This window comes from Hemitrygon akajei, chromosome 8 (assembly GCF_048418815.1).
Source record: "Hemitrygon akajei chromosome 8, sHemAka1.3, whole genome shotgun sequence".
NCBI classification, from domain to species: domain Eukaryota; kingdom Metazoa; phylum Chordata; class Chondrichthyes; order Myliobatiformes; family Dasyatidae; genus Hemitrygon; species Hemitrygon akajei.
In genome coordinates, this window is record NC_133131.1 from 163,366,891 (window position 1) to 163,393,317 (window position 26,427).

Below are 26,427 nucleotides of genomic sequence, written 5' to 3' on the forward strand. Positions count from 1 at the left end.
GCTGACATTGAGTAAGAGATTGCTGTTATGGCACCACTCAGCCAGATTTTCAATCTCCTTCCCACATGCTGTTCCAACAGCCAACAGAAGGTCACTGCAGTTCACCAGCACCATCGAGCGGGAGAGATCTAAGGATGGAAGCCCCGAAGTGCAGCAATGAGGTAAATCCAGGGTTCCAGGCCTGGAGGCCAGGGTCCTGTCATCAGCGAGTCCAGAGTTTGGGGTTCTGTCATTGGCGTGCCCGTAGTTTGAGGCCTGGAGTTCGGGGTCCCGTCAACAGCAATATCTAAGAGCAAAGCCCGAAGGTCAATCACAAGTACAGAAGACGAGGTCTGAAGGCTGAGGCCCTGGGTCTACAAGTCTGTGATTCCACTGTGGAAGTTGCCCGCCCAATATCTGTGAGACCGCTGAAGGCCCGGAGGCCTGTCCTGGGATTGGACGACTGTACGTTACTAGATACCTGCTGTACATGTTGTATGTTCAGAGATGCTCTTCTGCACACAATAGAGTCTTTTAAGAGCTTCTTAGACTGGTACATGGAGCTTAGAAAAATAGAGGGTATGTGGTAGGGAAAAGGGCCTGTAATGTGCTGTAGATTTCTAGGTTCACTGTTGTAACGCATGATTATTTGAGCTACTGTTGCCTTCCTGTCAGCTTGAACCAATTTTCCCGTTCTCCTCTGACCTCTAGCATTAAGAAGGCATTTTCTACCTCAGAACGGCCGCTCACTGGATTTTTTGTTTGTTTTTTGCACCATCCTCTGTGAACTCTATAGACTGATGAAAATCCCAGGATATCAGCAGTTTCTGAGATACTCAAACCACCCTGTCTGGCACCAACTATCATTCCACGGTCAAAATCACTTAGATCACGTTTCTTCCCCATTCTGACGGTTGAACTGAACAACAACTGAACCTCTTGACCATGTCTGTGTGCATTTATCCTTTGAGTTGCTGCCACACGATTGGCTGATTAGATATTTGCATTAACAAGCAGGTGTACAAGTATACCCAAGTAGGCCGCTAAGTGTAGTCTTCCTATAGACGGTAACCAGAACTGTACACAGGCCTACAACCAAAATGTCCATCTGGGCTTGTCCCATTTGCCTATGTTGGCCTCTAACCCTTTTCTATCCATGCATCTGCATGAATATCTTTTAAATATTGTAATTGTACCTGCCTCTACAGCTTCCTCTAGCAACTCGGTCAATATATTCATCACTCTCTGTGTGAAGATGTTGCCCTTCAGGTCCATTTTAAATCTTTTCCCCCTCTAATTTGAATTTATGCCCTCTAATTTAAGACTCGCCTACACTGGGAAAAAGACTGTGGTCATTCACCTTACCTACACCCCTCATGATTTTTATTTTGCTATATCGATCGCTATTTTGAATTCTGTTACTCGCTATTTTGAAGTTTGCTTGCTATTTTGAATGTTTTGCACCTTGACCCAAAGGAACGGTGTCTTGTTCAGCTATGCATGATAATTGAACTTGATTTGATGTCATTTTATAAACTTCTCTATTGTCATAAGCCAAAGCAGAGTGGATGTGAAGGGTGAAGGAGAGAGGAAGCTTTGTGCTCCATCTGGACTCCTTCCTGGATTGTTCTGTCTCTCTCTCTCCCTCCCTCCCTCTCTCTCTCTCTCCCCCCTCTCTCCCTCCCTCTCTCTCTCTCTCTCTCCCCTCTCTCTCTCACTCTCTCTCACTCTCCCCCTATCTCTCTCTCTCCCCCCTCTCTCTCTCTCACTCTCCCCCTCTCTCCCTCTCTCCCTCCCTCTCTCTCTCTCCCTCCCTCTCTCTCTCACTCTCTCTCTCTCTCTCTCTCACTCTCCCCTCTCTCTCTCTCTCCCTCCCTCTCTCTCTCACTCTCTCTCACTCTCCCCTCTCTCTCCCCATCTCTCTCTCCCCCTCTCTCTCTCTCTCTCTCTTTCTCCATCTCTCTGTCTCGATCTCTGTCTGTTCCTCTCCGTGTCTGTCTTTATCTCTCTCTCTCTCACTCTGTGTCTGTCCATTTCGCCTTTTCTCTCTTTCTCTCTCTGCCTCTCTGTGTCTCTCATTAACTCTTTCTCTCTCTGTCTATCTTTCTATATGTTTGTCTATCTGTCGGCCTCTCTCTGTCTCTGTCTTGTTTGTGTTGCTGTTTTAACCAGCTGTGAATTTGCTGCACTTTCTGCCTTCGTTCGTACATTGCTGGTGTAAATAGGCCACATCACTATTTTAACTTGTTTGTTTCTATGACAACAACCATTAGCCTCAGTCTCCGCTTGGGTGCCCACTCTGTGAGTCTGGGACAGGACTGGAATGGGGCGGTTGAGGTGCGGGGGAGAGTCTGGTTGTGCTGGGACATGACTGCAATTGGGCAAGATGGTGAGTGGAGGGGAGAACTGCAGGGGGTCGGTCGACTGCCCTGGAACAGCAGCGTGGGGGAGGGAGGTTGGGAGGGGGGGTAAGAGGAATAATATGAGAAGCTGGATGGTGGTAGGTGGACGAGGCAGGAGTTATCACTCAGGTTTATATTTTAAGGGACACGAATCCCAGCTATCTGACTCAGGGTACTCCTGACACAGGCTCTCAACACGAAACCATCTCTTTGCCTCCATAGATGCCGGCTGACCTACTGAGTTCCTCCAGCCATTTGCTCGGCTGTCCCAGCTCACGTGTGTTGTTGGTACTGGACAGGATGGCGATATGGAAAATTTTACTCCCTCAAAGTCCTACAGCCCAGCAATATGCCCTTCAGCCCAACTACCCCATGCTGACCAAGTACATGGGTGGAATGGTAGCATAGCAGTTAGCATAAACCTATCAGCAACCTGGGTTCAATTCCCGCCACTGTCTGTAAAGAGTTTGTACATTCCCCCCTAGAGGGTGTGGGTTTCCTCTGGGTGCTCTGGTTTCCTCCCAGAGTCCAAAGATGTCCAAAGGTTACTTGGTCACGTGGGCTCGATGGGCCGGAGGGCCTGTTTCCATGCTGTATCTCTAAGTAACAAAATATCCCATTTAAGTTTGTCCCATTTACCCACGTTTGGACTGTTCCAATCCATGTCACTGTCCGGATGCTTTTTCAATGCTTTTAATGATTCTACCTCAATCACTTCCTCTGGTAGCTCATTGCGTGCGCTGGGTGAAAAAGTTGCCCCTTAGGTTCCTACTAAATCTCATCCCTCCTGCGTACTTTAGTCCCTGATTTCCCAACCCGGGGAAAAAGACTATGAATATTCTATGTCCCTCATGATTTTATACATCTCTAAAATCACTCATCATTCTTCTCTGCTTTTTTGCTTTTATAAGTCAAAATTCAAGTCTTCTCTAAGGTTTTACCCTTCCAAATCCATCTGACCCACAACGTTCCACAAACTCTTTCAATCCTTGATTATCATGAACTTCAATGGCTCCGTCACAGGTAACCGTGCTTTCGACTGCCAAGGCCCACAATCCTTCCCTGAATCAACTCTCTCTGAGATTCAAACTTGAAGGCAGAGTACAGGGTTAATGGCAGAATTCTTAGCAGTGCTGAGGAACAGAGGGATCTGGGAATCCACATCCATAGATCCCTCAAAGTTGCTACTCAAGATGGTTAAGAAGGCAGCAGGGGTCTGAGTTCAAGAAGCTCGAGGTAATGTTGCAGCTCTAGTTAGACTGCACTCGGAGCGCTGTGTCCAGTTCGGATCCCCTCATTGGAGGAAGAAAGTGGCGGCTTTAGTTTCTTATGGATTCTATAGAATTTTTCCCTCTTCTACTGTGAATGCCTGCAAGGACATAAATCTCCAGGTTGTATATGGTGACATATACAGTATGTACTTTGATAAAAAAAAAGTTGCTGTGAACTTCAGAGAAGGTTCTGAGGAGATGTAGCAGGATGCTGCCTGGATTAGAGAGAATATCTTATGACATCAGTCTGAGCAAGCTGGAGTGAAGGAGAATGAGAGGTGACGATAGAGGTATACAAGATGATAAAAGGCACAGACAGAGTGGACAGTCTGAGACTTTTCCCAGGCTAATATAAGGCAACATAATTTTAAGAAGATTGGAGGAAAGTATTGGGCGAATGTCAGGTGTGAGTTTTCTACACAGAGAGCGGCGGGTGCAGGAAACGCCTGCCACTGCTGGGGGTAGAGGGAGGACATTGAAGAGACTCTTATACAGGCGCATGGATGGAAGAAAAAGATTAATCTTAGAGAGGTTCTTATGGGTATGGAAGCCCCAACGCTGCAGAGGGCTCCATCATTGGCACCAGCTTCCCACCATTGAGGAGATCTTCAACTGGCAACTCCTCAGGAAAGCGGCATTCATCATTAAGGACCCCCGGCAGCCAGGACGAGCTCTCTTCCATTACTGTCGCCAGGGAGGGAGCTTGAAAACGTGCACCCTGTGTTTTAGGAAGAGCTTCTTCCCGTCTGCCATCAAATTTCTCAGTGGGCCATGAAGGCGCGAGCTCTCCCTCGCTATTTTAAACAAAAAGATGTTGCCGGTGCTGGAAATCCTGAGCAACACGCACAAAATTGCCGGAGGAACTCAGCAGGTCAGGCGGCACCTGTGGAGGGGAATAACCAGTCAACGTTTCAGGCCAAGGCCCTTCATCAGGACGCTCTTTTTGCATTATTAACTTCTTATTGTAAACTTCTCACGTCTTGCACTGCGGCGCTGCCGCAAAGTAACAATTTCACAACTTATGTCAATGATAATAAACAGGATTCTGGTTCCTTGAGTTATCATAGGGATGTTTTCCTGGACATTAATTTTGCAATGGCTGCCATTTTGGGATTGGATATTCCTAATCTCTCTCTATATATATATAAAGCAAAAAATGATTTTGTAAATTGCAGATTTCTTCCCTGAACAGCCAAAGTTCATAAATCAAAAGTTTGTAAATGACAGAGGGCTGTGAGGAACTGCATGGATGGGGAGGTGAGGACTTGGGAGAATGTGTCATGATTCTTCTGAATGTGGGGAAGGCTTGAAAAATGTTCAGCGTTCAAAGTAAATGTATTATCAAATTACTTACAGTAAGAACAAAAGTCTCAGGCACATATATATATAGCTCAGTTAGTCCTGACGAAGGGTCTCGGCCCGAAACGTTGACAGTGCTTCTCCCTATGGATGCTGCCTGGCCTGCTGTGTTCCACCAGCATTTTGTGTGTGTTGTATATATAGCTCGGGTGCCCAAGGCTTTCCAACAGAACTGTCATAATTTTATGTATTGCACTGTACTGTTGTCGTTAAAAAAAACAAATTTTATGACATATATGAGTGATGATAAACCTGATTCTGATATGGGTCTCTATTGTGGACTGAGAGTGGGAAGGGGGCAAGGAGATGAGAATTATGGTTGGGAAAAGGAAAAGGGAGAGGGGAGGGAGCGTAAAGTACCAGAGAGACATTCTCTAATTATCAATAGACCAATCGTCTGGAATCAAATGACCTTACCTGGTGTCTCAAGGCTGGGTGTGTCTGCACCTATGCCGCACACCTTCCCTGCCACCTGCCCCACACCCCTCCCATAGTGCCCCACCCCTGCCATTTCCAACAGCCAGATTTACAAACTTGCTCTCTGCTCCATGTAGACAAATACGGTACTGTGTAAAAGTCTTGGGCATCCTAGCTATATCATGTGTGTGCTTAAGACTTTTACGCAGTACTGTATGTGTCACTAGCCGGCTGGTGGCATAGTGGCATCAGTGCCCGACTTCAGAGCGAAGGTTCCCGAGTTCGAATCCAGCCGGCTCCCTTGCACGCTTTCCATCCGTGCTGAGTTGAGCGTGGAGCTAGCAACAGCCTCAGAAAAACAAGAAAGCCTGCTAAAAAAAACACTGTCACGACGGCATCCCGATCTCAGAGTTAAGGGCTCTCCTCTTCTCTATGTGTCTCTATAGACTACTCTGAGATACAGCAAGTATTCACTGGAAAATGAAGGAATAAAATAGAATTTATGAAAAACTATTCTCCGGTTTAAGATGGCACTGGTGAACACAGCGATGACTTGCTAGTAACCAAGACAAAACCAGTATTACTCACACTTTTTCTGGTAAACTATCACTGCACAACCTGGCAGTTTTGAGATGTGAACTGAAGTCTGGAAGGTGCAGGATGGTTACAGCGTAGTGTGTATGGGCCGATCAAGGAAGCGGGACCCGAGCCCAAGGGCAAGCACCAAGCCAATGTTTGACCGATTTAAGGGCTGGGCCAGATTGGAAAGGTCCGTATCAAGGTGGTGGGTCTCGGGAGTGTATTGAAGCAACGGGGGCCTGGGTCCGAGAGCGAGGGATGAGACAAGGTTTGGTTGTATAATCGTCGGGCCAGATTGAAGAAGTCAAGGTGCCTGGGCCAAAGGCGAGGGATGGGCTGGTGTTCCGCTTGCAGCTCAGTGAGGTTTACTTGTCCCTGTGCCGAACTGAGGCTGTGACCTGCAACGAACGAGCTCCTGGATCGGCAATGACCGGCTTCGTGGCCGTGGACTCACTTTTGTGAGCTTCAGTCAGTTCTGAATGTTATTTGCTTACGTTTATTGTTTGCACGGTTTGTTTTGCTTTGCACATTGGGTGTTTGACTGTTTTCCTTTTTTAATGATTCTGTTGGGTATCTTTGTGTTATGGATGCCTGTAGGGAGAGGAATCTCAAGGTGGCATATAGTAAACTTATTTTGATAATAAATATACTTTGAATTTTGATAACAGAGACTGACAAACATCCAATCTGCAAAAGAGGATAACTGATGAAAATAATAAATACATATAAATATCTAAATAATAATGTTGGGTGGCGGGCTGGAGATGCACCTTTACCAAAGGAGGTGTAAGGCGCTCCTTCCCTCCACCAGCCTGCAGGTCACCCTTGGGCAAGGTGATTAGATTTGCAATCAGTGTAACGTCAATCCATGGGAGCAGGCAGTGGATGGCCCTAACATATCACAAGCCCTGGTTATGTGACCGCTGACACCAGACAGACAATAAAACCATCAGAGCATAAGACACAGAAGCAGAATTAGGCCATTCAGCCTATCGAGTCTGCTCTGCCATTCCATCATGGCTGATCCCGGATCCCACTCAATCCCATACACCTGCCTTACCGCCATATCCTTTGATGCCCTGACCAATCAGGAAACTATCAACTTCCGCCTTAAATATACCCACGGACTTGGCCTCCACTCTGTCTGTGGCAGAGCATTCCACAGATTCACTACTCTCTGGCTAAGACAATTCCTCCTTACCTCTGTTCTAAAGGGTCGCCCCTCAAATTTGAGGCTGTGCCCTCTAGTTCTGGATACCCCCACCATAGGAAGCATCCTCTCCACATCCACCCTATCTAGTCCTTTCAACATTCAGTAGGTTTCAATGAGATCCCCGGCATTCTTTTAAATTCCAGTGAGTACAGGCCCAAAGCTGCCAAATGCTCCTCATATGTTAACCCCTTCATTCCTGGAATCATTCTCGTGAACTTCCTCTGGACTCTCTCCAATGACAAGACATCCTTTCTGAGATATGGAGCCCAAACCTGTTGACAATACTCCAAGTGCAGCCTGACTAGTGTCTTATAAAGGCTCTGTGGCCACACACTTCAATTCCACAGACCACTCCCACTCCGATATGTCTGTCCATGGCCTCCTCTACTGTCAAGATGAGGCCACACGCAGGTTGATAGAGCAATACCTTATCTCCCGCCTAGGTAGCCTCCTACCTGCCGGCATGAACATTCAACTCACAGACCTCCGTTGATACCCCTGCCCCCCCTTACCCCATCCCTATCTATTATTTTAGTCTGGATCTCTTTCTCTCTCTTTTCCCCCCCTCACTATAATGCCCCCCCAGCCCTACCTTTCTTTCTCTTTTATTTCCCATAATTCTCCTCCTTCCCCCAGCCCATTTCCCTCCAGCCTATCACTTCCCAGCTCTCTACTTTATCCCTCCCCCCACTTCTTATCCCCCCTCGACCATCCCATGTTACTTCACTCCTGATGAAGGGTTTCGGCCCGAAACGTCGTCCCTACCTCCTCCCATAGATACTGTCTGGCCTGCTGAGTTCTGCCAGCATTTTGTGTTTTTATTTCAGCATTATCTCCTTGTTTTTATATTTTATTCCCCTTGAAATAAATGGCAACATTGCATTTGCTTCTTTACCACAGACTCAACCTGTAAATTAACCTTCTGGGTGTCTTGCACAAGGACTCCCAAATCCATCTGCACCTCTGATGTTTGAATCTTCTCCCCATTTAGATGATAGTCCGAACTATGGTTCCTTTTACTGAGATGCATTATTATACATTTCCCAACACTGTATTCCATCTGCCACTTTTTTGCCCAGTCTTCCAATTTGTCTGAGTCCTGCCGCAAACGTATTGCTTCCTCAGCACTACCTACCCCTCCACCTATCTGTGTATCATCCACAAACTTTGCCACAAAGCCATCAATTCCATTGTCCAAATTATTGACAAACAATGTGAAAAGTAATGGTCCCAATATTGACTCCTGAGGAACACCACTGGTCACTGGCAGCCAACCAGAAAAGGCCCCTTTTATCTCCACTCGCTGCCTCCTGCCTGTCAGCCATTCCGCTATCCATGCCAGTATCTTTCCTGTAACACCATAGGATTTTATCTTGTTAAGCAGCCTCATGTGAGGCACCTTATCAAAAGCCGTCTGAAAATCCAAGTAAATGACATCCACTGTCTCTCCTTTGTTCACCCTGCTTGTTACTTCCTCGAAGAACTCTAACAGATTTGTCAGGCGAGATTTCCCTTTACAGAAACCGTGCTGACTTTGACTTATTTTATCATTAGTCTCCAAGTACCTCAAAACCTCATCCATAATAACAGACTCTAACAATTTCCCAACCACTGAGGTTAATTCTCCAATCCTCCGGGACCATGCCAGAATCAAGTGTTTCTTGAAAGATCATGACCAATGCATCTGCTACCTCTTCAGCAACCTCTCTCAGGACTCTGGGATGTAGTCCATCTGGTCCAGGTGACTGATCCACCTTAAGACCATTGAGTTTGCCCAGAACTTCTTCCTTTGTAATAGCAATGGCACTCACTCCTGCTCCCTGACACACATGGACCTTTGGCACACTGTTAGTGTCTTCCACAGTGAAAACTGATGCAAAGTACCCATTAAGTTCATCTGCCATCTCTTTGTCCCCCATTACTTCCTCACCAGCATCGTTTTCCAGTGGTCCAATATCAACTCTCACCTCCCTTTTACTCTTTATATAACAGAAAGAAATTATAGTATCCTGCTTTATATTATCAGCTAGTTTTTCCATTGTGTGGATGGTAACCCATATCCATCAGGGTGATAACATGGTGATACAGCCCAATTGGAAATATCAGGCTAAGTGTCTACCATAACACTGTAGTTACAGCAAATGTCTATACAAAAGACAAGAGAGAGAGAAAGATCCACCTTGAGTTCTCTACATGCTCTCTTCTCATGCTGCCATCAGGAAGAAGGTACAGGAGCCTCAGGTTCACACCACCAGGTTCAGGAACAGTTATTACCCCTCGATCATCAGGCTCTTGAACCAGAGGGAAATTGCTGTACCATACTGGATCTGATTTATATCTGCACGTTAATGTGAAAAGTTGTTTCTTTCCGGGATGTCAGGGAGTTAAGAATATTTCTCAGTGCTGGGGGAGTTGAAGAATAATTACCCTGTCACTACAGATCGTGCATTGAGAGGGATGTTCACACAACACTGGCTCACACTTCATCTGGCACTCCCAGAGAAATCTTTTCACTCCGTTCTGTGAGGAACGAGCTAATAAGAAGCTTCCAGCATATCATCTATGGTGGTTAGAAGGAGACCCTTTCTCAGAGCTATGTTAGATATTCTTAATTAGTCCATCAACACCCCTTCACAAGACACATTCAGTGGCCACTCCATTAGGGACAGGAGTGGAACCCAGTGCGGTCTTCTGTTGTTGTAGCCCCTCCTCTTTAAGGTTTGATCTGGTGTGTATTCAGAGATGCTCTTCTGCACACCACTGTTGTAACGTGTGTTTATTTGAATTACTGTCACCTTGAACCAGTCCAGCCACTCTCCCCTGACCTCTCTCACTAACAAGGTATTTCCACTCACGGAAGTGCTGTTCACTGGATGTTTTTAGTTTCTCACACCTTTCTCTGTAAACTCCAGAGACTGGTGAGCAGAATAGAGTTACACACATCACACTTAACTGTACTGAAGTTCATTTGCCACTCCTTGGCCCACTTCCCAGTTTCAAGAAAAAGCCTTCACCCACCACCCTCAGCTTCCTACCCCCATCTTCCCCATGCTCTCCCTGGATTCTATTCGACTTAACCTTCCAGACAAGCCTGCTATGTAGGACCCTTGAAGAAGTCCAATCCGGCAACATTTCCTGTCCTAGTCTCATCCAATATGTTGGTTACTTTCAGAAAGATTTATGAAGCGCAACTTTCCATGCTCAAAGCCATGCTGACTCCTCCAAATGCTGATAGAATTCCTTCCAGTAATTTCCATACTACTGATGTCAAGCTGACTAGCCTGTAGTTCCTGGCCAGTAACATCATGAAGGATCCCACCAGCACTGCTCATGGACTGTTTGTCCCACTCCCTTCAGGGAGGAGGCTACGTAGCATCCACTCCAGGACCACCAGATTCAAAACCCGTTACTTTCCCCAAGCAGTAAGGCTGATAAACACTTCCACTCACAAACCCACCCCTTCACACCCCCCACCACCACTACTTCATCGATTCCTGTCAGTCACCTGACGTGCTGTGCCTAGCCTCGCTTAATGGACGTACAATCAATCTATGTGTATAAGCTATCTTATGTATTTATGTTTATTGTGATGTTAAATTATAGTGTTCTTTATCTAATGTGTTTGTTTTTCATGCTGCATTGGATCTGGAGTAATAATTATTTTGTTCTCCTTTACACTTGTGTAGTGCAAATGAAATTCAACAATCCTGAATCTTGAGAAGGCATTACATTGCGGCTCGGACGGATGGAAGCAGTACCTTCACAGAGCCGTGTATTAATTCAGTGGTGTGCGGGAGGTAAATAGTTCCCTGAACCAGCTGGGCGATCTCAATGTGATGTTTCCATCTATCACTCTCACTAGCACTCAAACGTTTGATATATGATTCAACCTGATGCATTTTGCATACAATTTCTTGGGATACCCATCCACATTGCACTCTAATAAGCATTGGTTACTTCAGCTGAGCAAAGTTATAACTTTAGGCAAAGCAGAGACAAGAGCTGATGAATTAACCCCCCCCCCCCCCGAGCCTCATTTGTGTTCATCAGATTAACCCCATTGATGGGGATTTATAGCTATGTGGTATAAACCATGACATCATACATTATACTGGGATATATCAACTCCGAAGAGGCAGTAACAGTAATTTTAGCAGCAACAAAAGAAATAGAACAGCTCTTTTTGGTAATTGGTCTTGATATTTTTCATAATGAAAAATTCTCCCGATTTGGTCAGTTTATATCACTCACTCTTTAGAAGCGCTTTTCTTCTGTTAACAATAATTCAAAATAGGCTCTGTTGGATTAGTCATTTTTCTTGTAGGTTCATGTTCCTATGCTAGCTTATAATTTTATGTGTGTGGAGTCACTTTGACCAGGTAATGTTGACAGGTGTTCCTTCAGGACAACCAGAAGTCCTATTGGGCAGAAGGTACAAAAGCCCAAAAGTTCGTACCACCAGGTTCAAGACGGCTTCTACCCCACTGTACAATAAGATGGCACTCTTGCGCTCACAGTCTGGCCGTATCACCATCTGGTGGGGGGGGGGGGGGGGGGGAGAAGGGTGCTACTGCACAGGATCAAAGTAAACTGCCGAAAGTTGTAATATCTCCACCATGGGCTCCTGGCTCCATAACATCCAGGACATCTGCAAGGTGTGGCTGCCTCAGAGAGGCAGCGTCCATTATTAAGGATCCCCATCACCCAGGACGTGCCCTCTTCTCACTGCTACCATCAGGTAGGAGGTGGGAATTCCAATTAAAAACAACCTTGCTTTCTCCTAGAGCTCAGGTAGGAGGTACAGAAGACTGAAGACACACACTCAGTGATTCAGGAACAGTTTCTTCCCCTCCGCCATCCGATTTCTGAATAGACATTGAACCCATGAACAATACCTCACTACTTTTGTACTTCTACTGTCTTTGCACTATTTATTGAATTTAACGATATACACATAACTGTAATTCACTGTTTTTCTCTCTATTGTCATGTATTGCATCGCACTGCAACTGTAAAATTACCACTTTCACAACATATGCCAGTGATATTGAACCTGACCCTGATGATCTTGCACCTATAGTTTCCCTCCTCTGCACTTCCACTTCATCTTTCATTGTTATTGTTTTACCTTGTTCTACTTCAATGCTCTGCGTAACCCGATCTGTATGAACAGTACACAAGGCAAGCTCTTCACTGTCTCTCTGTCCCTTACAAAAATAAACCAATTCCAATTCTAGTTCCAATACCCCCAAGTGAAATAATAATCCAATTTAACAATTTAGGAGCCACACTTTCAATCCAAAGCAGGAACAGAAGCGATTCAAGTACCAGGCCATAATAGGCCGCGAAGCCTCAGGCTCGTATTTACAAAGTTCACTGCTCCCTCAGGCTTCGTGTGGCTGCTGGTGCCAACACGGCTGTTGTATTTTCAAGTGGCTTTATTGAATTTTCAGCAACATACACTAATATAAAAGCGTGGAGTCAGTACTTTTAAAAGCAAGTATTGAACCGTGCTGTGAGAATCGAAGGCACTCACACAGGCACAGACTCTGCTTCCTCAATGGATCAGTTGCCAGGCTGGTGGCCGGGTTACATCAGAGGAAATAAGCAATCTGGCAGATTTAACATGATCTGGCAGGGACATCTACTCTTCCAATAAAATCTCACCCAAGGCTCAATTGTATCCGAAAATAATGAAGGATTTATTGATAATGCAGTATGCGCTGCAACCCCACCTCCAGCACCAAACCATTAAACAAATCCCAAGTTACACTCAGTGGCCACTTTATTAGGTACACCAGGACACCTACTTGTTAATGCAAATATCTAATCAGCCAACCATGTGGCAGCAACTCTGCATACAAGCGTGCAGACGTGATCAAGAGGTTCAATTGTGGTTCAGACCAAACATCAGAATGAGGAAGAAAGTCACTTTGATTATGGAATGATTGTTGGTGCCAGATGGGGTGGCTTGAGTATCTCAGAAACTGCTGATCTCCTGGGATTTTCACACACAACAGTCTCTAGAATTTACAGAAAACACTGCGAGAAACAGAAAAGCATCCAGTGAACAGCAGTTCTGTGGACAAATATGACTCATTGATTAGAGAGATCAGAGGAGAATGACCAGACTAGTTCAAGCTGACAGAAAGGTGACAGTAACTCAAATAACCATAGCATAAGACCATAAGACATAGAAGAAGAATTAGGACATTCATCCCATCGAGTCTGCTCCACCATTCCATCACGGCTGATCCCAGATCCCACTCAACCCCATACACCTCCCTTCTCGCCATATCCTTTGATGCCCTGACCATTAAGGAAACTATCAACTTCTGCCTTAAGTATATGCACAGACTTGGCCTCCGCAGTTTGTGGCAGAACATTCCATGGATTTACTACTCTCTAGCTAAAAAAATTCCTCCTTACCTCGATTCTAAATGGTCACCCCTCAATTTGGAGGCTGTGCCCTCAAGATCTGGATACCCCCACCACTGTATTCCATCTGCCACTTATTTGCACATTCTTCTGATTTGTCCAAGTCCAGCTGCAATCGCATTGCTTCCTCAGCATTATTTACCCCTCCACCTATCTTCATATCATCACAAAGCCATCAATTCCACTATCTAAATCATTGACAAACAATGTGAAAACTGGCAGTCCCGACACAAATCCATGAGGAACACCACTGGTCACTGGCAGCCAACCAGAAAAGGACCCTTTTATTCCCACCCGCTGCCTCCTGAATGTCAGCCATTCTGCTACCAGTGCCAGTATCTTTCCTGTAACGCCATAGGATTTTATCTTGTTAAGCAGCTTCATGTGTAGCACCTTATCAAATACCTTCTAAAAATCCACCTAAATGACATCTGCTGCCTCTCTCTCCTTTGTCCTCTTTGCTTGTTACTTCCTTGAAAAACTCTATAAGATGTGTAAGATTTCCCTTGACTGAAACCATGCTGTCTTTTATTTTATTATTAGTCCCCAAGTACCTCAAAAGCTCATCCTTAATAATAGACTCCAACACATTCCCAACCACTGAGGTGAGGCTAACTGGCCTATCATTTCCTTTCTTTTGTCTTCCTCCCTTCTTAAAGAGTGGAGTGACTGTGGTGAACTACATATACCTGTCTGGACACGCCCCCTGCTGACTGCTCCTGTGGCTCCTCCCACAGACCGTGGCTTCTCCCACAGACCCCGGTATAAAGGCGATTGAGGCCTGAGCCCGGCCCTCATTCTCCAGGATGTAGTATGGTGGTCAACTACTGCTTGTTCTTTCTTCCAGTCAATAAAAGCCGATAACTCGACTTCACGTCTCAGAGAGAGTTATTGATGGTGCATCAATGACATTTGCAATCTTCCAGTCCTCTGCGACCGTGCCAGAGTCAAGTGATTCTTGAAAGATCATGACCAATGCATCATGTTACAACTGTAGTGTGCAGATGGCATCTTGTTTGAGAGGACTCTCCTAATATGGCAGCTAGTGACAGGCATACCTCAACACAACTCCAATTATTCAGTCTGAACAGATGTGATCTCAGGAGATCTATTTACTAAGATAACTTACTTTGCTGCCTATTATAGAGGAACAATAAATTGACAGGAGGCTAACGCAACACTGCGTGCCCCATGGTCACGTAGTGGGTAGCGTGACGTTATTACAGCTCGGGCTCATACCCCATGGTCACGTAGTGCATAGCGTGACGTTATTACAGCTCGGGGCATTTGATACAGTTTGGAGTTCAATCCTGGCGCTGTCTGTAAGGAGTTGTACGCTCTCTCTGTGAACCACGTGGTGTTCTTGTTTCCTCCCACAGTCCAAAGACATACTGGTTAGTAGGTTAGTTGGTCATTGTAAATTGGCTTGTGATTAGGCTAGTGTTGAAAAGGTGGGTTGCTGGGCAACATGGCTCATTGGGCCGGAAGGGCCTGTTCCATGTTGTATTTCTAAAAAGATAAACAGTCAATCCAACATGGTTGATTCAAATGAAATGAAGCACCTCCAGTTCTATCTCTGTTGCTTTTACTCGCTCCTTCACCACTTCTTCCTTAAAGTTCTTACAATGTATACAATTAAGTGTAAAATTCCAAGCATAGCAGTCTTACCTTGAAGTAGAAAAGAGTTCAAGGGCATTCTTCCACTGATTTCTCCTCTTCCTTTCCAGTCCTGATGAGGAGTTGCGGCCCGAGACGTCGATTGCTTATGCTTCTCTATTGATGCTTCCTGACCTGCTGAGTTCCTGCAGCATTTTGTGTGTGTTGCAATAGAATAGTTATTTTGTATAAACAATACAGATTTGTCCTAAGTTGTCCAGTGGATCCTCGTGTTGCTCTAGATTTCCAGCATCTGCAAAAACTCTTGTGTTTAGTTGTATTGAACCCCAGTTATTTCTCAAGCACATTCAAAGAACTGTGAAGCACATACCTCTGTCCTAATCCATATTCTTTTATCGTGTTTAACTACTCAAAGCTTGGGTTTCAACTTATAATGACCCTCCTGTCAGTTTCATCACTATCATCTTGGAGCCTGAAGATAGTTCCCAATGTCCTAGTCTCTCATATATATCTGATGTCATTTGTGGCCGACTGTTTGATGCCACTATCTATGCCCCTTTGCTCTGTCTGTACCCCACCATCTGTCTGTGTGTACCAGTCCAACCTTCTTAAGTTGTTTTGCTATCTCTGGTTCATCCAATGTTACCTCACCCAATTAATAATAATGTTAATATTTCTTCCTGGCCTCTTTGACCAACAAAGTTTGCATTCTGTTTACAAAGAAGATAGGAATTAGAACACAGCGCGTTATAACACAATACAAGGCCCATTGGCCCACAATGTGCCAACCTTTTTCCAAGATCAATCTAACCCTTTCCTCCTACATAGCCCTCCATTTTTCTATCATCCATCTGCCTCTCTAAGAGCCTCCCATGCCCCTAATGTATAACAGGCAATATATTGGTATAGAGAGAGTTCAGTGCAGGCAGACAATAAGGTACAAGGGTCATGGGTCATGATGAGGTAGATTGTGAAACAAGAAGACCACAAAGAGTCTTATATTAGTGGGATAGAATCTGTTCTTGAGCCTGATGATGTACGTTGTCAAGCTTTTTTTTAATCTTCTGCCCCATGGGAGGGTGGAGAAGAGACAATGACCTAGGTGGGAGAGGTCTTTAATTACATAGACTGCTTTCCTGAGGCAGAGGGAAGTGTAGAGAGAGTCCACAGAGGCTGGCTTTTGTGATGGATTCAACTGTGTTTACAACTCAGGTGTTGGGAAGACAAGTTGTCCTCCCAAGCTCAGATGGTTTGGTCATTCGGGGGGGAAGCAGTGGTCGACAGGAAAATGTATCATCACGCCAAACTCAAGGCTGCAGCTGTTTGGGGCTGCACAGTAGCATAGTGGTTAGCACAATGCTTTATAGTACCCGAGACCTGGGTTCAATTCCCGCTGCTGCCTGTAAGGAGTTTGCACGTTCTCCCCGTGACCGCGTGGGTTTACTCCGGGTGCTCCGGTTTCCAACCACAGCTCAAAGGTGTACCAGTTGGTAGGTTAATTTGGCATTGTAAATTGCCCTCTGTTTAGGCTGATATTAAATCGGGAGATTGCTGAGCAGCGCTGCTTAAAGTGCCAGAAAGGCCCATTCCATGCTATATCTCAATAGATAAATCAATGAATTCAAAGTAAATCTATTATCAAAGTGTGTACATTTGACATACAATGTGTACAATATGTCGTCATTTGAAGTTCAAAGTACAAAGTTGGAAGTAAAATTTACCACATACTGTTTTTCCTGCGGGCATACTCAGTGAATCTATAGAATAGTAACTGTAAACAGGATCAATGAAAGAACAAGAGCATAGAAGACAACAAACTGTGCAAATGCAAATATAAATAAATAGCAATAAATAACAAGAGCATGAGCTGACAAGATAAAGAATCCTTAAAGTAAGACCATTGGATACCTTGAGATTAATTATCTTACAGTGATTTACAGGAAAATCTCAAAATACGATAGAATTTATGAACAACTATACATAAACAAAGACCAGGGAACAATCAATGTGCAGAAGAAGACAAATTGTGGAAATAAAAAAAATCAATAAATAATACTGAGACCATGAATGGTAGAGGTTTCCATAGGTTGTGCAATCAGTTCAGTGCTGAGGTGAGTGAAGCTATCCACTCTGGTTCAGGAGCCTGATGGTTGTAGAGTAATAATTGTTCATAAATCTGGTGGGACTTAAGGGCTCCTGAACCACCTCCTCAATGGTGGTAGCAAGAAGAGAGTTTGGTCTGCAGGGTGGGGGACCTTGATGAAGGCAGAAAATCATAAACATAAAAGATTCTGCAGTTCCTGGAAATCCAGAGTAATGCACCCTTGGCCCAAAAACGTTGAACATTTATTCCTCTCAATAGATGCTGCCTGACCTGGGGAGTTCCTCTAGCATTTTGCCTGTGTTTTTTTTTTGTGCGTGTGTTAGACTGGTCTGTGTCCACAATTTTCTGTAGAAGTCTACATTCAATGATCTTTCCATACCAGACCATGTATCCCAGTTGGTGTGAACTTTCTGTCCAGTGGGTGTGATCTCTCTGCCAGTTGGTGCGATCTTTCTGTCCAGTTGGTGTGATCTTTCTGCCAGTGGGTGCAAACTGTCCAGTTGGTGTGATCTTTCTACCGGTTGGTGTTGTCTTTCTGCCAGTTGCTGTGATGTTTCTGCTGGGTTGGTGCAGTCTTTCATTGATTTTATTATGGGTATTATTCTATTCTGTATTTATTGCATATGAAAATCAATCAGGTTTGTAAATGATGACAAATATGTACTTTGATAATAAGTTTACTTTGACTTTACTTAGAACTTCAAACCAGTTTTGATACTCGCCGCAATTGCATGCCATGAGTTCACCATGTCAAATAGCCTTTGACTCAACAGGTGAATTTATGTTCACAGTGGAACAATGTTGTTCTGCTTGCATTCTGCAATGGGCTTTTGTCAACACTTTCTTCAGGAAGTGCGTGGGCCCGATGTGCTCATAAATAGCCGCAATGAAACAGTTGTGTGATAAAACGTTGACTTTCATTTGCCGCCCGGGCCCAAGGTCAGCCCGGAGCCGGCAGTGGAAATGTCAGATGGGTGGAAGACGAGGGTAAAAGAGTCTACACGGGGACAGTGTGCAGCATCCTGATGCACAGCCAGAATGCTGGCCCATTGATCCAAAGACCTGAGTTCAAATCCCATACATAATCATAGAGTCATAGAGCACGACAGTACACTATCACACCCTTTGGCCCATTTAACCTGTGCTAAACTGTTATTCTACCTAGCCCTATGACACACACATGGACCATAGTCCTCCATAACTCTCCCATCCATGTACCTAACTCTTAAATATTGAAATAGAGCTTGCATCCACCACTTGACTAGAATATATAAGCAAGGATGTAAGGCCGAGGCTTTAGAGTGCACTGGTGAGACCTCACAGAGTACTTTGAGCAGTTTTGGGCCTCCTATCTAAGAAAGGATATGCTGACATTGGAGTGGGTTCAAAGGAGGCTCACCAGGATTGAGAAGGTTGTCATATGAGGAGCGTTTGATGGCTCTGGGCCTGTGATCACTGGAATTCAGAAGAATGAAGGAGGATCTCATTGAAACCTTTTGAATATTAAAAGGCCTTGTTAGGGCAGATGGTTCCTGGAGTGGAGGAGTCTAAAAGTAGAGTACACAGCCTCAAGATAGAGTTTAGAACAGGGATGGAGGGGAATTTCTTTAGCCAGGGAGTGGTGAATCCGTGGAATTCATTGCCACAGGTGGCTGTAGAGGCCAAGTCATTTGGGTATATTTAAGGCAGAGAAGTTGATGGGTTCTTGATTGGTCAGGGCATGAATGGTTACGGGAGAAGGCAAGAGATTGGGGTTGAGAGGGAAATGGATCAGCCATGATGAAATGGCGGAGCAGACTTGATGGGTCAAATGGCCTAATTCTGCTCCTATATCTTATGGTCTTATGGTCTTCCACTGACAGCTCATTCCACACTCTCACCACACTCTAAATGAAGAAATTCCCCTCAGGTTCCTCTTAAATATTTCACCCTTAACCTATAACCCCTAATTCTAGTCTCATCCAACTTCCGTGGGAGGAGTCTCCTTGCATTTACACTATCTATACCCCTCATTCTCTTAATTTCCAGGGGAAAAAAGTCCTAACCTATCCAATCTTTCCCTGTAACTCAGGTCCTCACGCCTTGGCAACATCATTTATATTTACAGTGAAATCCGATTAATTGGGACCCATCAAAACTTTACTCACTTTCCGTTCCCACCAGCCACTCAGCTCCTTTCTGTCTCTCCGTGTAGCCGGTTGTGTGCCCCATTAAATCACTTCGACAGGTGGGCTAAACCAGGTGAGGATCGCTGGCAGGTTATCATACCTGTCCTCGCACGGGAAGTCTGCTCCGGTGAACTGCACAGATGAGATCAACAGTGAGGTCTAACGGCCAAGATGGCAGTTCTGCGACACTTCATGGAGAGCGACAGGCGTGCTAAGCACAGAGGAAGTCGTGGTCACCCACTGCAACCAAGGAACACCCCAGATTATGATGACTACTCTTACCACTGGGCCCGGACTTCCGAGGTTGAGAGAGTGGAATGGCTTTTCCATTTTAAAAATTCTTCCACACAGGTTTCACTGTTGTCGTTGAAAATGATGGACAACTAACACTCTGCCATGTTCTTTTGATCGACTGTAAATGAACGCAGGCACCTAGTGCAGAGAACAGATTGCCTTCGTACAGTGCTCATGAAGGTGGCATCTTCCAAATCTTCACTTGCATTCAATTTGATTGTTGATATCTTCAAATGCTTCATAGTTCTTAATTTGTTGGAGTAGCAAAACTGTTTCATTATGACCTCTGGCCGTTTCTGGCATCTCCAAGCCTGAATACTTGAAACTTCAGTGAGCAAAACAGTTCTGAATTGTCAAAGTATGTAGTTGTCATCATTTACAAACCTGAGATTCATTTTCATATGCAATAAATACAGAATAGAATAATACCCATAATAGAATCAATGAAAGACTGCACCAACCCAGCAGAAAGACTGAACAGTATTTCAATAAAATCAGTTGTGAGTGTTTGCGTTCAAAAAGCAGTGATTTTGGTCACTGCTTATTTCCCACCAACTATCAGTGACCAAAATCACTGCTTTTTGAACGCAAACACTCTCAACAGATTTTATTGAAATACTGTTCGTTCTAAGCACGGTATAGTGTCAAATGGCCACACGTCTTCACACGACTGATGCTAGTTAGAAACAGTTTGGTAACAGTCTCTCTCCCAATTAAGTGGCAAAGTGTCCCAAATATAGAAGGGAATCCCAGCTATTGTCTCGATTACTTTTTGTCCTTTAAGAGTGGTCCCAAATAAACATCTGCCCCGATTAAATAATGCCTCAGTTAACCAGAATCGTGTGTGTGTGTGTGTGTGTGTGTGTGTGTGTGTGTGTGTGTGTGTGTGTGTGTGTGTGTGTGTGTGTGTGTGTGTGTACAACATCCCATAAACCACACCACTTAATTCACAATGCAACCGTAATAAAAATGTAAAACTGAACTAAAGTCATAAAAATGCTAAAAAATATTGATGGTACCCCAAAGGGCAGCAAGGGTAACCTGTGAAATAAAATCTTTGTACTTCTTGATGCTAAGGAAGTCTAATGACAGTCTGTTGATAACATACTCAGAAGGACCCTTGGAATCAGACTCATCACAGCCCTGGTCTAAATGTGGACCGAAGAACTGACTTCAGGAGCTGAGGAGAGAGAAGCCACTCTTGACATCTTGACTCTTGAATGTGGGATCAAGGTCAAATTGAGTGGGCTTCAAAAGGAAAAAAACTCCAGTAACTCAAGTTCATCATCGTCATTATGTGTCGTCTTGTATGATGTAGGTAATTATGGTCTCATGACCATGGTTAATCTTGGCAAATTTTTCTACAGAAGTGGTTTTCTTGCCTTCTTCTGGGCAGTGACTTTACAAGTTGGGTCACCCCAGCCATTATCGATACTCTTCAGAGACTGTCTACCTGACGTCAGTGGTTACATAACCAGGACTTGTGATCTGCACCAGCTGCTCATACGACCATCCACCACCTGCTCCCATGGCTTCATGTGACCCTGATCAGGGGCTAAACAGGTCCAACACTTAGCCCAAGAGTGACCTGCAGGCTAGTGGAGGGAAGGAGCACCTCACACCTCCTTCGGTAGAGACGTTTCTCCACCCTGCCACCCTAATTCAAGATATACCTCGCATAAAAGAAAATGGTTGTCAGGGTTGGATGTCAGGGCACCAGGGATTACTTGGGTCCGTACTCACCGATTTTAGCAACTTCCGCAATGTTCATTACTCTGGATCTGATGCAGCATAAAAAATACTATAACATAAAAACAATATATTTAAATGTAAAATAAATCCTATAAAACAAAATATCAAATAACTCATAAAAACAAAAGGTCTGCAGATGCTGGAAATTCCTAGCACCGGCCCTTTACTTACCCTACCTTACCCCTTCACCTTCCAGCTAGCCTCCTCCCACTCCCCCCTCTGGCGTCTTCCCTTTTCCATTTCAGTCCTGAAGAAGGGCCTCGGCCTGAAACATCAACTGGTTATTCATTTCCATAGATACTGCCTGACCTGCCGAGTTCCTCCAGCATTTTGTAGGTGCTGTTATGTACAAGTAATGGTTGTGTCTTCCTGTACACGTAAAATTAGCGTATATACATAGACTGAATTTATCTGAATATGAGGTGACTTTAACAGGAAATGATAAAGTGACCACGTGGCCACTGGCAAGGGGAACTCTTCTAGGTAGCAGTGGGGCCTATGAAAATAGTGGGACCGTGACTGTGTCAGTGTAGGTATGAGGTGTGGACAGTACACGTAAAGTGACAGTGCATGGGGGTGGACGAAGGGTGCCGAGAAGGTGTGGAAAGAAGTGGTTGATGTGGATGTAGGGGTGGTGGGGTGGGTTAGTGGATTGAGCCGTTGATCAACCTGATGCCATGAGGGAAGTAATGACCAATGTCTACACAATGATTATTTGCATCTCCTTTATAAATAAAACAGTCCATGACCGCCTGGAACAGGACTTGGATTGTGAAAGGCAGGCATGGGCTGACACGTGACAAGTAGAGAGGCCATGTTGTAACTCTACAAATCTCTACCCAACACTTAGAGTATTGTGCTCAATTCTGGTCACCTCATTATAGGAAGGATGTGGAAGCTATGGAGAGGGTGCAGAGGAGGTTTACCGGGATGTTGCCTGGTTTGGAGAACAAGTCATATGAAGCAAGGTTAGCAGACCTGGGACTTTTCTCTTTGGAGCATAGAAGAATGAGAGGGGACTTGATAGAGGTCTACAAGATTATGAGAGGCATAGATAGGGTGGATAGTCAGTACCTGTTTCCCAGGGCACCAATAGCAAACACCAGAGGGCATATGTACAAAATTGAGGGAGGGAAGTTTAGGGGAGACATCAGGGGTAAGTTTTTTACACAGAGGGTTGTGAGTGCCTGGAATGACTTGCCAGGGATGGTGGTGGAGGCTAAAACATTAGGGGTATTTAAGAGTCTCTTGGACAGGCACATGGATGAAAGAAAAATGGAGGGTTATGGGGTAGTGTGGGTTTAGTACTTTTTTTTAAGGATTATATGGGTCAGCACAACATGGAGGGCTGAAGGGCCTGTACTGTGCCGTAGTGTTCTACGGTTCTAAGTGACAGGCTGTGGAGGAGGGAAGTGTTAGATTGTTTATGGACTGTAGCTTGGCGTAAGACCATGGGCAGCAGGGCCCGTACTGTGCTGTATGTTGTTAAGTAACATTCACACCACAAAAGTGTGGAGCAATGAGCACTTCCAGGAAAAAACAGAGTCAAACCACTTACCCCGAACACTCACAAACACAAGAGATTCTGCAGATGCTGAAAATTCAGAGTAACACACACACGAAATGCTGGAGGAACTCTGCAGGTCAGGCAGCATCTATGAAGAGGAATAAAGAGTCGACGATTTGGGTTAAGACACTCCTGTTGAAGGATCTCTACGTGGGTGACCCCCACCCCCCCCAGCCATTATTAATTCTCTTCAGAGATTGTCTGCCTGGCGTCAGTGGTCACATAACCAGGACTTGTGATCTGCACCAGCTGCTCATACGACCATCCACCACCTGCTCCCGTGGGTTCACATGACCCTGATCAGGGGCTAAACAGGTGCTGCACCTTGCCCAAGGGTGGCCTGCAGGCTGGTGGGGCACCTTGCACCTCCTGTGGTAGACGATCCTTTGGATCCTCGGTTGACTGTGGCACCTGGCTCCATCAAATCGCAGTTCCTCACCGGGTCAAATCCTACGACTGGTTCTCTCCGGTGTCTTCCCTCTCCATCTCCCGCTGAACAAAGGACCCAGCTCACATTCTAAAGCACCCGATATCTCTAACCATAAACCAAACACTGCTTCTACAGAAAGACCATTACGTCAGCAGTGAAACCTATCCCAGGGTGTTACAAGACCACAAGACATAGGAACAGAATTAGGCCATTCAGCCCATCAAGTCTGATTCAACATTCCACCATGGCTTCCTGTTTAAGATGGGGCTGGTGAAGCACAGTGATGATTTGCTGGCAGCAAACACAACTATTAGCTACTTTATTACTCACTCTTTTTCTCAAAAACCATCACTGCAATCAAAGACTTCCCTTTCAGAGTTGAGTTTTTGAACTGCCTGCGCGACCTGGCGTTTTTTGCGGGTGTGAGCTGAAGTCTCAAAGCTGCAGGACAGTTGTGGCGTGGTGGGTACGGGACGAATCAAAGTGGCAGGGCCTGGGACTGAGTATATCGAAGCGGCGGGGCCTGTGTCTGAGAGTGCGGGACGACCTGAGGTTCAACCGATTTAAGCATCAGGACAGATTGTAAAGATCTGGGTGTCAGGGACCTGGGATCTGGGACGGGCTGGTTCAGCTCCCCGCTCTGTGGGTTTACTCATCTCTGCGCTGAGCTGAGGCTGTGACCTGCAGCTAACTTGCTCCTGGGCCGACTGCAGCAACACTGGCTGCGTGGCTGTGGACTCACCTTTGTGAACTTCAGTTCTGAATATTATTTGCTTTCTTTTATGTTTGCACGGTTAGTTTTTTTCTGGACACTGGGTGTTTGATGGTCTTTTTAAATGGATTCTATTGGGTTTCTTTGTTTTGTGGCTGTCTGTAAGGAGACAAATCTTAAGTTTGTATAAAGTATACATACTTTGATAATAAATGTACTTTGAACTTTGAACTCTCTACCCCATCCTCCTGCCTTCTCCTCATAACCTTTGACACCCAAAATCTCTGTTTTGAATATACCCAGTGACTTGACCTCTGCAGCTGTTCATGGCAATGAATTCCATAGATTTAGTGCCCTCAGACTGAAGAAATTCCTCCTCATCTCTGTTCTGAAGGGACGTCTTTCTATTCTGAGGTTGTGCCCTCTGGTCCCAGATTCCTCTGCTACAGGAAACATGCTCTCCACATTCACTCTATCTTGGCCTTTCAAAGGAATCCACCTCATTCTTCTAAACTCCAGTGAGCACAGAGGGCCAGAGCCATCAGGTGCTCCTCACACGTTAACCCTTCTGGTGAATCTCCTTTGTACCGCTTCCAACACCAGCACATCCCTTCTCGAATGAGGGGCCCAAACCTGCTCCCAGTGCACGTGACAATAGGAAAGCAATCACCCCCAGTGCACTGAATTGTACTTTTCAACCTTTGATTGTGGATACAGTTCTCCATGCTCTGTGTGAGACTCTGCCTGGTCTCAGCCGTTCGTCTGACTCAGCCAGCGCAGGCAGTGTCGGAACGAATTTCCCACTAAAGCTGCCAACTGTTCCGCCCTCATGATCCCTCATGCCAATCTGCCTACCATGCCAGATTGATCCCAACCTCGAGAGCTAACTGGGTGGAGCTTGCTCACCTCCTCCTGACTGCGTGGTTCTCCTCCCACATCTCAAAGATGTGTGGCCTGGTAGGCCAACTGGCCGCTGCAAATGGGGAGGAGTAGAACTGGGTGATTGATGGTCAGTAGTGCGATCACTCAAGTTGAGTATGAGCTTCTCCTAAGAGGTTGCCTATCAGTGGGTCCTCGGAGGCGAATGTGGGATCCACGTTGTTGTGTATTTAATATTACAGTAATATTTAAGTGACATTGTAAATATATTGTTTGATTAAGCATTCTTTGTTTAATAATTCATTGCGGGTTATATGTAAAAGGATGTGAATGGCATACGTCAATACGCCACCACATCATATGTGCACGGCTCAATAAAGTAAAGAAACCTGGTTTACACACATCCCCTGGGTGCCCTTGATTTTATTTCAATTAGTTTTGTGTTTTGGCATTACAAAACATAACAGAGGCAATGAGGAAGCCGAGATGACTACCCGGTGAAGTGCAGTGAGACATACCAGCCTAAAAAAGCACAGTGAGACGGTCGGGTTTAAAAAACTCGCAGCATGTTTTCTTTCTTCACGGGAGGAGGAAACACTTGAGTTTTTAAAAAAGTCTGAAAATGGATGAATTCATGAGTTCATAAACAGTGAGTACCAGGTGGTAATAATCATAAATAAACTGAGAAGCAGAAATTCCTGGCTATGTTGGAAAGACAGATGTGTTCACTACCACAACAGATAACTGGATGTTGTACACTGAGTGAATTGAGCAATATTTTGATACAAATGAAATAGCCAAAGAGAAAAGTTTTGCTGAGTGCATTGCGTGGAAGAGCATATGGTTTTCTCAGAAGTTTAACAGCTCCAAGGTGAACTTTGCTGATATTATGAAAGTAATGCAGGAACATTATTGACCATTGTTGATTGTAGAACATTTTAGGTTTCATAAGCGGTATCAAAAGGAAGGGTATTTATCTCAGAATTCATGACTAAGTTGAAGAGGTTGTCGTGAGCATTGTCAGTTCAGTTATAGGCTTAATACACTGAGGGATCGTTTAGTTTGTGGAATCTTACAAGAGAGTATTCAAAAACGGCTTCCTAACTGAAGGACAAATTGCATTTAAAACAGCAGTTAGAATTGTTGTATCTATGGAAACAGCAGACAGAGGCACAACTGAGTTGCAGTCAGGAATGAAAATGAGCGTGAACAAAATTGCAGTGTCTAGACCAGGGGTTCCCAAACT